General features: G+C 37.4%; 1 long non-coding RNA gene across 2 annotated transcripts; it reads left to right on the top strand.

The window, feature by feature from the left end:
* Positions 1-1,462: 1,462 nt before the first annotated feature.
* Positions 1,463-5,095, top strand: LOC148080514 (uncharacterized). Of its 2 annotated transcripts, none has more exons than XR_015711381.1 (3): positions 1,463-1,741; positions 3,898-4,060; positions 4,599-5,095. It is a non-coding gene; the product is annotated as an uncharacterized LOC148080514 (long non-coding RNA). The 2 variants fall into 2 exon arrangements; XR_015711382.1 differs by having other exon boundaries at positions 3,898-4,064.
* Positions 5,096-15,051: the final 9,956 nt, after the last annotated feature.

The raw sequence follows: 15,051 nt of genomic DNA, 5'->3' as shown, positions 1-15,051 counted from the left end.
ATAACTTACAACCTAACTCACTCTACCACAGTATTTTTGACACATTGTTTGCACAAGTTAAAGTTTGATGCATTTTATTTGTTAAAGCAGAATTCATACAACCCCAATTCTGAGAAATAAAGCCACAATTGCTAAAGTAGAATGTTTTGGTTTTTGGCTTTTTTGGAGTAATAAACATTGACATTCTCTAAATCTTTTTTGGGTGGCCCTCGGCATCTCATGTTGCCGCCATGGCTTTCCGTTAGCGTCACATTATTACGGCATCTCCTACCCCTCTCCCTCAGTGTATCTATGAGGCGCGCTGTCCAGCACATCTGCAGCCTCTTCTGTACTGGTCATACATGTCACTAATGTAAGTGGATTGTAGTTCATCAGCCCCAATACATACCTTAAATTTAGGTGTAAAAACAAACATTGAAGAAGCCATGATCCAGTTCTTTGTTCACCGTTAAATGTATTTAACCTAATGCATTTATATTGCCCCATAACAGCTGCGCTTGACAGAACAATTGAGCTACTCTTTCAAATTAAAATAAACTTTGATTTTTAAGACATTCTGATACAACAACCTTAATTAAAGGTAGTCACAATAAAGACTATGCATCTAATCTGTATTCAAGCTTTACTTTTTACACTCAGTCACGTCATTACTGTATCCCTCCGCCATGCACAGAAAAACAGGAATAAAATGTGATATTGTGCATGTTTGTTTAAAAGCGCCATAAAACATGCCAAACAATGAGGTAAATTCTTGTCAATTGTAGATTTTGTAGATTTTTTTAGTTCAAAGCAGAATTCAGAAGTTGGAAGACGGCTGACTGCTAACATGAACATGACCAGACAGAGGTAGTCTTTGTTCTTGAGGCTGTTGGTACATTTGTCTGAATCTGCAAGTCCTATTCTAGTATTTTGACTACTAATAATGACACATTGATGTTACAAACTTTCTTTACGACTTATTTAAAATAGTTTCTACAAAAACTCCAGCAAACTTTGAACGATGAATTCTTGCCCTCAACATGTACAGGGGGGATTTCCTATCCCTTGTACCTGCAAGAGAAACACTAGTATTTTTTTTTTTGCATGGAGGTGACCTGCAAGAGCTGCCCAGAACTCCAGAACTGCTTGACATGAAGCCCTTCTCTCTGCATTTCATGCCAAAGCCCATGATGTGGGTGTGAGGTTATGGTTGCATCATATACACTTTCATAATTAAAATAGTCATGTTTGATAATAATGATAAATACATTTCTGCCCCAGGACGCACTGACATGCTGAAGCTTATGGCCATGGGGTGGAATCAGCAAAAAGGTTTTCTGGGTTCTGTTGTTAGAAACACTTGGTGGTGCCCGTCAAGCTGGTAGGTACACCAGGCTGAATAAGATTTTTCAATAGATTTTAAGATTCAAAGGATCATAATCATTAGGTTAGGTTAGGTCAGTGTTTCTCAAATAGGGGGGAGCGATGCCAGGGGGGGCGCGAGTGACCCTGGGGAACATGCTTTTTTTTTTACGTGTCGTATAAGAATAAAGTGTAATTGCGCATCCACTAAGGTAGGTGGCAGTGGCGCTCTCGTTGTCAGTGTACGCAGGGAGTGGGTCTTTTTGCACCGAAGAAGAGCCCGTAGCACAGAGCAGAGCAGGAGTGAGTGGAGTAAACGAACAGTGGAAGTGCAGTGAATAGCATGGATAAGTATCTAACGGGGAGGAAAAGAGTAGCGGACAAAGACGGAGATACCGAGGCAAGTGTCCCGAAAGCCAAGACAAGGAAGTATGACGAGGCGTATGTAGCGCTTGGCTTCACCGTTAATACGGTGGGAGAAGAGGAAGGACGGTCTGTTTGCTGTGTCTGAAAACATTGGCAGCGGACAGCATGAAGCCATGTAAATTAAGGCGCCACCTTCATACTACACACCCCAATCACGCTGATAAGCCGCTTGAGTTTTTCCAGCGAAAATGTATGATCATCAACAGTCGTCCCGTTTTTTGAGTGCTAAAGAAGCTGTGCTCTGCAAAACGTGCTAATTGTAGCCATTAAGCTTCCTCACTTCCTCATTTTGATAAAAGAAACAAATCAGCACACATTGTCTTATTCATTTTTGGTTTTTAAGAGTTTAATATTTTATGCTCCTGAGTTGATGTTGCGGATCAATTACAATGTATAAGTATTCAGTATCATAGTGTTTTATATATTGCTGGTTCAAATAGTTTTATATATTGTGCTCCTGAGTTGATTTTTCTGAGCAATTTGAATGTATTATTTATTGATTATAGTCTTTATTTTTCAGTATCAGCTGGTTCAAATTGTTTTATATATTGTGCTCCTGAGTTAATGTTGCTGGTCAATTTCATTTAATTATTATTTATTGATAAGTTTTCTTTCAGTATCCAATGCTCAGAAAATGTTTGCACTAAATTTATGCTCTTTAAGTTTTTTCTACTGTGTTAATAAAGTAATTATTTGTTAAATTGATCCATATTTCTTTATTTAGTCTTCTTTAATGTTAATAAGAATATAATGTTATGCAGAGGTGCAATTTTATTGACAAATGATATTATTTCCGGTGGCAGCGTATATTTGTATATTTGGGGGGGCGCGAAATTTTTACTTCTTCTTAGGGGGGGCCTAACAGCAAATAATTGAGAAGCACTGGGTTAGGTAGAACTTTATTGATCCCTCAGGAGGTCTCCTTTGGGAAATTGTCTTTTTTTTCCAATTAGCCACAGCAAATACAGCAATTTTTCATATAAAATAATCAAAATAAAATAAGAACAAGAACAAAGATAAATAAATCGAAAGAACAAGATGATACAATCTAAGTCTAAAGATAAAGATAAAGAACATAGATCAAAGAAAAATAACAAAGACAAAGGATACAAAGATTAACATAGAACAGAACATCATGATACTTTTACTCCACTCCTGCCCCGAACTCAGAATTGTATAATTTAATAGCCCGAGGAATGAATGAGTCCTTGAGTTGATTTGTTTTGCACCTGGGAAGGAGCATTCTTGCACTCATTCTGCTTCTCTGCTCACTGATGACAGTGTTGAGAGGATGACTGTCATCATCCATGATGGACAGTAGTTTGTTCAGTGATCTCCTCTCAGAGTCCAGCTTCATGCCAACCACAGAGCCAGCCTTTCTGATCAATCTGTCCAACCGGTTGACACTCCTCTTGGACATGTTCACACCCCAACACACCACAGCATAGAACAGGACACTGGCCACCACAGACTCGTAGAACATGCAGCGGAGCTTCTTGCAGATGTTAAATGATCGAAGCCTCCTCAGAAAGTACAGTCTACTTTGAACTATCTTATACACATGGTCTGTGTTGCAGGACCAGTCCAGTTGACCGTCCAGCCACACGCAAGGTACTTATAGTTGTCAACTATCTCCACCTCGTCGCCTCTGATGGACACTGGACGTGGCTTTGTCCTGGACCTCCCGAAATCCAAGACCAGCTCCTTGGTCTTTGAGGTGTTCAGCTGCAAGTGGTTCCTCTCACTCCAGTCCACAAAGTCACGTATTAGACTCCTATACTCGTCTTCGTTGTTGTCCCTGATGCATCCAACAATGGCAGTGTCGTCAGCATACTTCTGGACGAGACTCAGCTCTGAGTTGTAGCAGAAGTCTGAAGTGTAGATGGTGAAGAGGGGAGGGGCCAGTACTGTCCCCTGAGGTACTGTATTGCACACCACAGTGTCAGACGTGGTGTCCTTCAGCCTGACATACTGTGGTCGATGAGTAAGATAATCCGTAATCCAGGAGACCAGACCAGGGTCCACATGCATCTGTGACAATTTGTCCTGGAGCAGAGTGGGTTGGATGGTGTTGAAGGCACTAGAAAAGTCCAGGAACAGGATCCTCACTGAACTGCTTCCTTTATCCAGGTGGGAGTAGGTCTGATGCAGGAGGTGAAAGATGGCATCTTCTACACCAACTGCTGGCCGGTAGGCAAACTGCAAGGGGTCTTGCGCGTGCTGGACTTGTGGCCTGAGATGTTTGAGGAACAGCCGCTCCAGTGACTTCATCAGCTGCGAAGTCAGTAAGTAAGTAAGTAAGTAATATTTATTTATATAGCGCTTTTCGAGACCAGGGTCACAAAACGCTTAAACAATCAAAACAATAGTGCGGTCTGTAATCGTTCAGCAAGCTTGGTTGGATCTCTTTCGGGACTGGAATGATACAGGAAGTCTTCCACAGGGTTGGTACTTTCCCCAGCCGTAGACTGAGGTTGAAGATATGCTGGAGCGGCTCAGCTAGTTCAGCAGCGCAGGTCTTTAGCAGTCGAGCAGAGACCTTGTCAGGACCAGCAGCCTTCCCTGGACGAATCCTCCGAAGTACATCGTCCATACGACTTTATTAAAACGTATGTTGTACCACAATGTTTTCCAGGTTCTGTTGACTTTCGAACAAAGAGGATTCGACATTGTTATGGCAGTAAGGAGGAAGCAGGAAAAGAAAGATTCTTGTGAAATAGATTAACCAGCCCACTGGAAGTCCCTGTCAAGTAGTTTCAATTCCCTGAAAGAATAGATAACAGAACTACTCCATGTACAGCTCCTCATTCTTATTGTCTTTTTTTTTTAAGATACCAAATTGGGCCTGACTGTTGAGGCTTCGAAGGGTCTTCAGAGCATTTAGGAGCAGAAGCAAAGCAGCATGACGTCACTTGAACCATGCCACCCAAGTTTTCGCTGAGGATGAGACCATCAACGTCAGGCAGATTGACTATGGTCCCTCGCGACTGCCAGCCCCGCCACATTGACCATAGGAAGGTGTGCCAAAAGGATATAAAGGCCCCACAGCAGTAGCAGTGAAGACCATGCCTGCCCTGCTGGTCAATTACCAGTCAGATGTTAAATAAATCCTCAATTTGTTCTTTGTCTTCCTGAACAGATCAACAATACAACTGAAAAACCACCAAGGAAAGAAATAAAGCTTTAGTATGTACAGTATTGACAACTCTGGGTGCCTAGGCGCTCTCAAATGAATAAGGATTAAGAATTTTAATAATTTAAGAATATTTTAAATGATATTCAGTCATCTGGTTCTTCAACAAGCTCAGATTTCAAGGTGAGATGTGTAAAAAATGCCTTAAGCTGAATCAAGCTTATCTATTAGAAAAGGTAAGAGGTGAAAGGGAAGTATTTTCTCACTTTGAATAGAATTAATAATTTCAGGAAGAGAAAATGCAAGATATTAATCATGAATGTTTCCTACTGGGTCATAAGCTGTTGTTTATCAGCTTTAATTGGAGAGGTAATGTATATATGACTTTAATAGTAAATCATAGAGGAAATATGTCTTTCAGGGTGATATACAATTATATTTAGCTGCCAGAATAGAGTCTCTTTGACATTTTTGAAACAAAAAACTGTTTTTAGAGTTAATATATAATTAAAATAAAATTAGATGAAGACAATAGCAGTTGAAATAATTATATATTACTATATATATTATCAAGAATAAACATTTGTACACATGCACAAACTACAGAAGTAGTTCGATTTTTTTTTTTTTCGTTTTGTTTTTATTATTGCTAAGGTGCATTGGTCAAAGCTAAAGCATAGCAACAAGTTCAAAACTCTTAACACAGTGTTCAAAACAGAAACGCATGTGAGCTGAACTGTATCTAACTTTTTATTGATCTACAGTACAGGCCAAAGATATGGCCACACCTAACAGCCAAAGTTTTTGCATTTTTACGGTTTGGCTCACCTTCCTTTTTTTAAAGTAATGTTAGTCACTTGTTTCTCTAAATTTAGCTGATTGTTTTTTGTCATATGGAAGTGAGGAGCTAAACAAATAAAAAATAAGGTCAAATAATATAAAGTTAACTTTTAAACGGTGCTCTTAATACTGCATTAAATAATATAATAATGTCATGGTCTGCTAAGTTTACACAGACAAACTTTACACCAACTTCTTTTATCCTCTAGTGTAAGTAGATGATGTGAGTTGAAATGTACTCCTCATGGCAAACGCTGATATAATCTTCTTTTTCCAAGAAATTTGCTTCGTTGCGCACTTGACGGCTGAGTACAGATGTCAGCCTGGCAGTAAAGAGTTTGATTCTAATCAGTGCTTCTCTCATTACTTATAATGCACTAAAGTGTAAAGTGTGGAAGAGAGACTATGACAGGAGAAGGAAACTGGGAGTATTGCTGAATTTGGTTTAGGTGAAACGTACCGCTATTGAGAGTTAAGGCGAGTTGCGGCTACTTTTCAACTCTAATCAGCCTCAGCCTTTAATCAAATTCCAGACAGAGATCTTTAAACTACTGATGAGCACCACTATTGGGTTACTTCATGGGCCAGGACTTATGACTGGGCCTTGAACTGAGTTAGAAAAATATGCTTCTGTATAGCAGCCATACTCACACAATATTAACCCTCAACTAAATAGTATTTACCAGGCATTCCTTCCAACTTTGCGGCTGCTACTGCAAAATGCAGCATGTGTAATTTGATGGGAGGCTGCAAAACAAGGAAGCAAGGAATATCCTGGCCACATCTTAAACCCATTGAGGCAGGATGATGTCATGATTAGAAGAGGAAATTGGGATCCCTCCAGAACCTAAACAGCCTGGGGCTGTTGAGCCAGCCATGCAGATGGCTGGAGGGAGGGAGACCCTGGGAGGGGTGGGGTGTAGGTGGGGGAGAGAGCGTGAGAGAGAGAGAAAGAGAGAGGCTTGGTTTGGGTCTATTCCACAGAGTTGAGATCAAAGCATAGCCGCACTTGGCTGACAAGTAGAAGGAGACTCTAGGGATAAGTACGTGAGTTTGTCTGTGTGTGTGAAGCTCATCCAGCATCACCGCCTCTTTACCCAGAGCCTCATGTCTGTGTTATTACAGATATCTAGTCCCTATTCACTTCTCTCTTTCCTTCCATGACTGATTCATAATCTCACACACACACCTCTTGGAGGAACTTATATCAGCCTGTGTCGCTACTCATGGATCCCTCACAGCACTGAAACACTGAGAGGTGATGAGGTGAAAGAGACGGAGAGCAGAGATGGGAGGCCGCAGAAAGAGATCAACAGAGGGGTCATTGTATGCCCGCGTGCACGTCAAAGGGAAGATGCCGCAGAACGCTCATCCATAGGTATTTTAATCACATTTGAACATGGTAATGACTCCACCACAAGACACTCCATTGAGAATGGAACATCTGACAGAGCTGGTGTTTTGACATTCGTTGATTCTTAGCAACACTATAACTCCCTAATGCTATGATAACTGTAGCACTTTTATATTCCATGTCCAAGAGCTCAGCTGAGTAGAACTGGACAGAGGCCAAGATGGTCACAAGGGATTGCGTAGGAAAGAATTCTTGTTTATCTGGCAGAAATTTGACATTGATCAGAATGACTGGATGAGAACTGTTATATACAGTATGTTAACTTTGAAGGCATATAAAATGTAAATAAAAAACAGCTAGTTGCCAGATCTCAGAGATGAGATGTTGCCATGCCCACAAAAACACAACTAAGATAATATGTATACCTATTGAGTCAGGTACTTCACTCCAAATATATATTGAAACTGATCGGAAAAGTGTATTCTATTGTTGAAATTATCCATGAGTTACATAATTTCATAAGATAGAGTAAAAAATAAATGTGACTCTAGAGGCTGGGACAAATATTGGAAAGATGGCCAAGTTAAAAGACTGCCTTTCTTTTGGTAATCAAACTATCCTGTGATGTGTGTGGACATTATAGCCTGCCTTGTGACTTCTTTTGACCATAACAGTTAAACAGTTTCTTCCACAAGAAGAAGCCAGAGGGCTGACAACGCCAGTGTCTGCTTCTTTCTAGCAATCATATTTTCTTCCATTGAGCAAATGATGACAACAACGACCCTTCTTTTCTACTGTCAACAATCTCAAAACAATGACAAATGACAGCGTGCTATGTTTGTTAGGTCTAGAAAGTTGTCATTTCGGTTTTCCTTTTTTTGTGGCGTATACACAGATGAGCGCTGCCCACTGTTATGGGAGATCATTACGTTATGCGCATGCACAGAACGTGCACCCCAGTCAGTATGGTGTGTTCCGAGGCATTTTTTTTTGACAGAATCAGGGCGACAGGAACCGACTGATCATTCTAATTGAATTTTTGCAGGTGATATTTTTTATTGTTTAGCCTATTTTTTATCTTTGTTGTGACATAAAATATGAACATTTTGTCACAACATGATCTGGAGCTTGCAATCCATCCGTTTGTGTCTTCTGGTCTGGACTATTGTAACATTTTTTTTTCATGTCTTATCAAGAAGGAGTTGTCACAATTCTCGCTGCAGAGTTCTGTATCAACTGCATGCGAGAATTGTGACCCGCTCAAGTAGAAGAACTCACATTTCTCCGATCCTTAACTCTTCACTGGCTGACAGTTTCTTTCAGGATCAATTCTAAAATTCTGGTTCTTACTTTCATAGATATTCATGGTCAGGCTTCTCCTTCAATCAGTGATCTGATCAAGCCGTACATCCCAGCTCGGGCTCTGAGGTCTATTGATCATAATCTGTTGATGGTTCCTCGCACATGCTTCAGGTCCAGAGGAGAGAAATCCTTCCAGGATGTTGCTCCTAAGCTTTGGAATGATCTTCCTATCTCTCTGCGCTTGATGGAGTCTACTGACTCCTTCAAGAAACATCTTAAGACATTTTTATTCATGCAGGCTTTTCCTTGACTTTCTGAGACTCCTGTTTTGTGACCTTGGTCTGGAAAGGGCTCTACAAATATAAATTACTTACTTCCATACTTACATTTTGTTTTTTTAACATGAAGCCCTGCAGGATGTGACAGACAATACAAATAAAATATAAGATTATTATTACAATTAATATTGTATTTTAATTGTTATGTGTTAAATGTGCTAATTTCTAGTATGGCTAGAATAGCCATACCATTATATTGTCTGAAAACCATTAAAACCCAAATCCAAGTAGAACTACAGAACACTATCAATCTTATCATCTGTTTAGTGTCCCATTGTCAATATTTCCTGAAAACTTTGTTTAAATATGTTCAGACATTTTTGAGTTCAACCTAAGGGCATACAAATGAAAAGTGGAAATCACCAAGAAAGACACAATTTGATTATATAATTTACTTGATGAGAAAGTGCTCATAATTTGATTCTAAACAGTACACCTGTATCTAAAAAATGTTTGTCACGCTTACCAAAACTTTTTAACCAGCTTTAATGTGTGAAAAAAAAAAGCCAAACATTTCTAGAGATATAGTCTTGCAACACTTAGCAAATAAGTCATACTTATAATAAGTTACTTTTTGGGGAAATATTTGTCTCCAGCAAATCACCAACAAGGTGTGATTTTCGTCCTTGTTCTGTTTAGGTCTGTTGAAACAAGTCTTACTTCGCCCTTGGGCCAAGACAGAGAGAGAATCACTTACTGATCTTTAAAGGCTCATATTTCCTCAGAGAATTTGAGTAGCCCTCTGACCTTTAGCACCATGAAATATGGTACAGTGTCTGATTTAAACAAACAAAACATAATTCTTTATCAAAATCTTCTTCAACTTGCTGAACAAGGCAGCTAATATAGGAGGAGGTTTATGGGAGGTGAAACTGTCTTTTACAGGTGTCAGTCATATAAATGATTTACAGGCTCACATGGTGCTTAAAAACAAGTCGATTAGCTTGTTCTGTAAACATGCCATTCTTTTCTGACAGGACATCAGACAGTGAGGTAAAGGTTGGGACCATATTGGGGCCTATTCAGGTTTTTCTTTGCCATGTTTTTTTAGAATCATTTGTCCTTAGAATTTGTGGCAAATCTGCACAACACACAGGAATTATTTATAGAATAAAAGTTTAACAAATAGTCATCATGTGAGTGTGTAGTTATATAAGTGGGATTTTTCAAGGAGATATCTTCCATTTAAACCTGAAGATTCAGTTTGATATAACTAACGTGATGTTGTTTCACAAGAATGTCTGTGAATCTTGTAGAGAAGACTTAAAGCGCTCAGACGCCGATCATTTTGTTTGTAATATTATAAAAAGATACCTAAATTTCTTTCATATTTTTTCTGAAAAAGTTCTGTACAAAATGATTAATAAAGATAATTAGTTTGATGCTTGACAAATATATTTATAACTTTTATAAATAATTTAATATCCACTAATTTGAATGCAAACATGTGTGTGTGTATTGATCATTAATGTGTCTCTGATGTAAACTTCTCAACATGACTTGTGAGTACTGACATTGATCAGAGCAGTAAATATGTGCGTACACTGCCTTCTGGAAGTATTCACGTTTTCACACTCTAAATTACATTTGACATTCTTTCTGCGTACGCACTCTTAGTACACAAGGCAGGTTTGAGCAGGAAGTTGATTGCAACTAAATACATTTTTAACTGTATAATCCAGAGTATACTAGATTTCATTAATTATTAATTTTTGTCAAGAATGTTTTAATGTTATGTTTATTCTTAAGATGACTATTATTATGTGTACATAAAGCTAAAAAAAAGTTATTGTTTTTTTAGTAATGTAGGGTGTAGGGTAGCAAAGTTGAACTATCTTTTATAGGGTATGATGATTTTCTAAAGGCAACCATCAGGGGCTACCTGACCGTGTGTGGAAGTACATTTCAAGGCCTAGAATTCCACACTTCCTGTATTTGTTTAAAATAAATCCCTAATTTCCCTCTGGTTGTCTCATGTGTGTAAAATACATATGTGATAGTATGAAGTGGACGTCGGGTGATGGCTCAGAGTCTCAAAATCTTTCAGCCACTTTCCTTCATGTTTTACTCTGCAAATTTCACCGGAGCCCCAGCACCAGTTCTGATGGGTGGGGATAATGGGGCCTGGCACCACTCTGGAAGCTATTTGCCATCAGTATGGATTGATTGTAGCCACAGTGTGGCCCATTGTGGCCCCCACCGAAATCAGTGGGAGGCAGTTTAGGGTAGCCTCCAGTCGAGTGTCATGCCTGATTATGAAGATCCTGGGCCCCTCAGACAGGGCAACAGTATTCAGTCAAAAACGTAAACATATGTGTGTTAGCGATGACCACAATAATATTCCAAAAAGTTAAACTAAGGTTCTAACTGGGAAGCGTGAAGCTTAAATTGATTACGTTAGCAATATATTTACTTGTATTTTACACTAACTCTTATTATGTATGTGCTCAAGCTCATAACACGAAGAAACTAGAAAAACCCCAGCTATAGCTGCAATCAATAAAAAAATGGATCAGGGGTCTTCAAATTAGCAATTACAAATAAATATGGAAGGAACTAGAAGAGTAAGTAGTCACAAATGATCTATATGTACAAAAAGTATTTGACAAATATGGATAGTATCATTGAGGTTTGGAAAAAAAACGTGCACATTTTGCGATGTTTTTAAAATGAAGACAAAGTACATTTACACATGTTTCCAAGACTTTGTCTTGCTGTTATTAATATTTTGGGGCGCTAAGGAGTAGATCCTATAAATTTCAACCATTTAAATACATGACCAATGTCTGTATTTTTCATTATGGGAATTGAAACAAAAAAGGATATTGTGCAGCATGTTGGATTAGTTAAATCAGCATAGCTTTTGGGTTTTGGATACTAGCATTTATATCAGTAAAGGTGCCATTATGGTACAGAGTGGCGTTGTCACAAGAATCGATATTTGGTACCAATTTGATATCAGCAACAAAAAAAATACATCTACAATATCAATAACAGCATTTTTGGTACCGTTGAGTACCGAATACACATGTTCTTGGCGATACCAAAGCAGGCAGTATAGGCATGCTCTAACGCCGCAGAAGAAGAACCTTAACATCTTCGAAACAATAACTTCTGTTTTTTTGATTGAAAACAAGACACCTGGCGCTTTTAGATAACATGTATTATTATTATTATTATTATTATTATTATTATTATTGTTATTGTTATTGTTATTGTTATTATTATTAATAATAATAATAATAAACGTGCCAGAGTCAAATTTGCAAGTACTTTGGATTTGAGGCAGATGGAGTTAATATTGACCCTCAAAAACCTTCAAACGTGTCTCTAAAGTTTGGAAACTAACGGCGGATAGAGACTGATTTGAGATGGAGACACCTCACTGTAGCTACACTCACTACAAACGTCAATGTTTATAATACTTGACATTATGTTAAATTATGTGACGATACTGTTTAGTAATGAAACATTATGAAATGCTTTCTGAGTGTTGCTGAGCTCATGTTATTTAAAAAAAACTTTTCTTGTTGTTTTTCTTCACAATATTAGTTGAATGATACTGATCAGGAGCAATAGAGAGAGACTGAAGCTAAAAGTCACAGAAATATTTGAAAGCCAAAGAAATTGTGAAAATGTGTTGTTTTTATACTTTAATTCTGTTCATGACCACTGTTTGGATTATTAATATTTATAGGTAATGTAATTTATTTACACACACAGTTTATACTATTTAAATGTATTATTTATTTACACATTTGCTTGGCAAATGTTTCGGGTTGTTATTATAGGCATTCTTAAACACTATGAATGTGATATTTTTAGGTTTTGTAAATCTTTTGCGCATTTCTGAGAAAAACTTTTGAAGAAAGTTTGTTATTATACTTGAAGCCTGCTCTACACTGATATAAGAGAGACACTACACTTTATAATAGCTGTTGGTTTGGTTTATTTTTTCACATAAATTAAATTAAACGTTGACATCACAATTTTTCACCACAAAGGATTGTTGTGTTTGCAATACTGGCAATACACTGATTCTGAATATGACATGATTGATTGTTGGTTTTCTTTATTTGATAAAGCTGTTTAATTCAAAGTAAAGGCTCCTTTTTTTAACCATGGTTTTGAAAAGTATTGAAGTATCGAACATTTTTACTGGTATTGGTATCGACTACTGAAATTTTGATATTGTGAAAACCCTAGTACAGGAGTATCAGTCCTCATCACTATTATTGACATTTAATCACAACTGTGAATGCTAAAATACTGATTATGCAACAGTTGCTTTTAGAAATTTCACTTGCACAAAGCTTAAGTAAGCATCAATTTCAATATAAGCCTGACTCACTTCGGCAATTTCCTGTTCACACAGCAAGAACCCCGGCTTAATCTAGGTTATCCTAACTTTGTCTCAAAACTCTTTTACATGAGCTGTCCCTCTAATCTATAATTTTTTTATCTTTTCTTTCCTAGTCACGGCCGTAAAAACTGAGCATCTTCTACTCTGATTCTTTTTGTTATGTGTCAGAACTACTCTCTATAAAACCATACAACACGCTTGCATTCAGTCACGCCCCTTTTTTTTCCACCCTGAATTCACTCTCCCTTCCACCTTTTTCAGCCTACTACCCCCTTCTCATTCACACAATGTATTTTGTATTACTGGGTAAAGCAATATAACTAATTAAAAACACACTATAAATTACCTCTCTGGAAATTATTTCCAATTATTTAAAATGATGAACTATATAATTTAGATGTGGTTAAAAAAAACAGGTTTCCGGTGGTTTCTTATTATTAAAATAGAAGAATAATTTTATGGGTCGGATGTTTACTTGAAATGTACTTACTTACTTCAAAAATGTACACGCTAACATTCACTTCAAATTGAAATTGTCAAGAGGGATTTGTTTGTCATAAAAGGTATAAGGGTGTGAGTTTGAAGGGCAACAGGAAATCATCAGGTTTTTTGAAGATTACCATTCACTGTAACCATGTTAACAAAAGGGAAACAATAAGTTATATACAGTATATACACTGATTAAATTGGAATGTATTAAAGCCCCTTTTGGTTAAAACTATTTCCAAAATTCAAACTTATGTAGACTCAGTTTGACAGCTAATGAGCTAGAAAATGGATGTATTATGTCGGCTTATCTGACAAAAGCACCATTTTGTCAGCAAATCAGGGAAAAAGCTTCTTCGCGAAAAATAACGTGTCAAGGCTGCCAAATGTAATATCCGTCTTGACACGTGAGTGGAGAGCACTTCAACAGTTCGTCTCGCTTGATGTAACACTTGTCGCGATTACATGACACATTAAAGCCATTTCAGTGGCAACCAAGTCCCCCCTTTTTTCCCTAGATGTCATCAACCCTTTTTTCCACTTCTGATATATATTACATCCTCCCTTATATGAAGCCTGATAAAGACATCTTTTTTTGTATCTTCTGCAGTAGTTATATAATAATAAATAACTCTAAATTGTGTGTAGATTTTTTTCAAGAAATATAAATTTGGTATAATGAATTAATAATATAAGTGTTAATGTTTAAAATAATATAAATATTAAGAGATAAAGGAAATATTTTATGTATGTAGTAGGTTTGGATAGATTAAATGATAATACGTTAAATAACTGCCTTCTAATTTGACAAGCTTTAACTTTACTTAATTATGGTTACATTACGAGAAAAGTCATTGATGAACATTTCAATTGCTAAATGGTTTTACTTGTCTTGTTATCAATGGTTTTACTGATTTGAAGACTAAAGGATAACAAATTTAAACCAATGGATACACTTGTGTTTAAAAAGAGAGAATATAAACACCATTTATATAATTGCAAATAAAAAAGGGTAAATACATTTAAAACATAACTAAAAGCTTCATCTAAGAGTCTAACTTTAACATCAGAAGTGAATCTAACAAGATCTGATTTAAATGTCAATGAAGCCTCAAGAGCATCTTGTCAGGAAATCAAAGAAAGGCTTTTAAGAAAAATGTGACACAGCTGCCAAATACAATATTCCTCTCCACACACTGCTGGAGTGTGTTTCCAACCATTAACCCATCAAAGGGCTTCGTGATTACACTCATCACGATTACCGTAGACATTACTGCCATTTCTGCTCAGACATGAATACATTTTAAATGGCTTTTCTCTTAGAGGGCTGCAGAGAGGTATGCTGAGGGTTCTGGAAGGAATTTGGAGAGATGAAAAGTTACTTCGAGTTGATTTCAGGGAGATGTTTGGAGTGAAAGATGAGACTCGACAGAGATATAGACACAACCCACGATGGGTAATAAAATGT

The sequence above is a fragment of the Callionymus lyra genome, chromosome 5 (genome assembly GCF_982586985.1).
Source record: "Callionymus lyra chromosome 5, fCalLyr1.hap1.1, whole genome shotgun sequence".
Classification (NCBI taxonomy): Eukaryota; Metazoa; Chordata; class Actinopteri; order Syngnathiformes; family Callionymidae; genus Callionymus; species Callionymus lyra.
The sequence above is the reverse complement of the archived record's forward strand: the minus strand, read 5'-3'. Positions and strand labels throughout refer to the sequence as shown.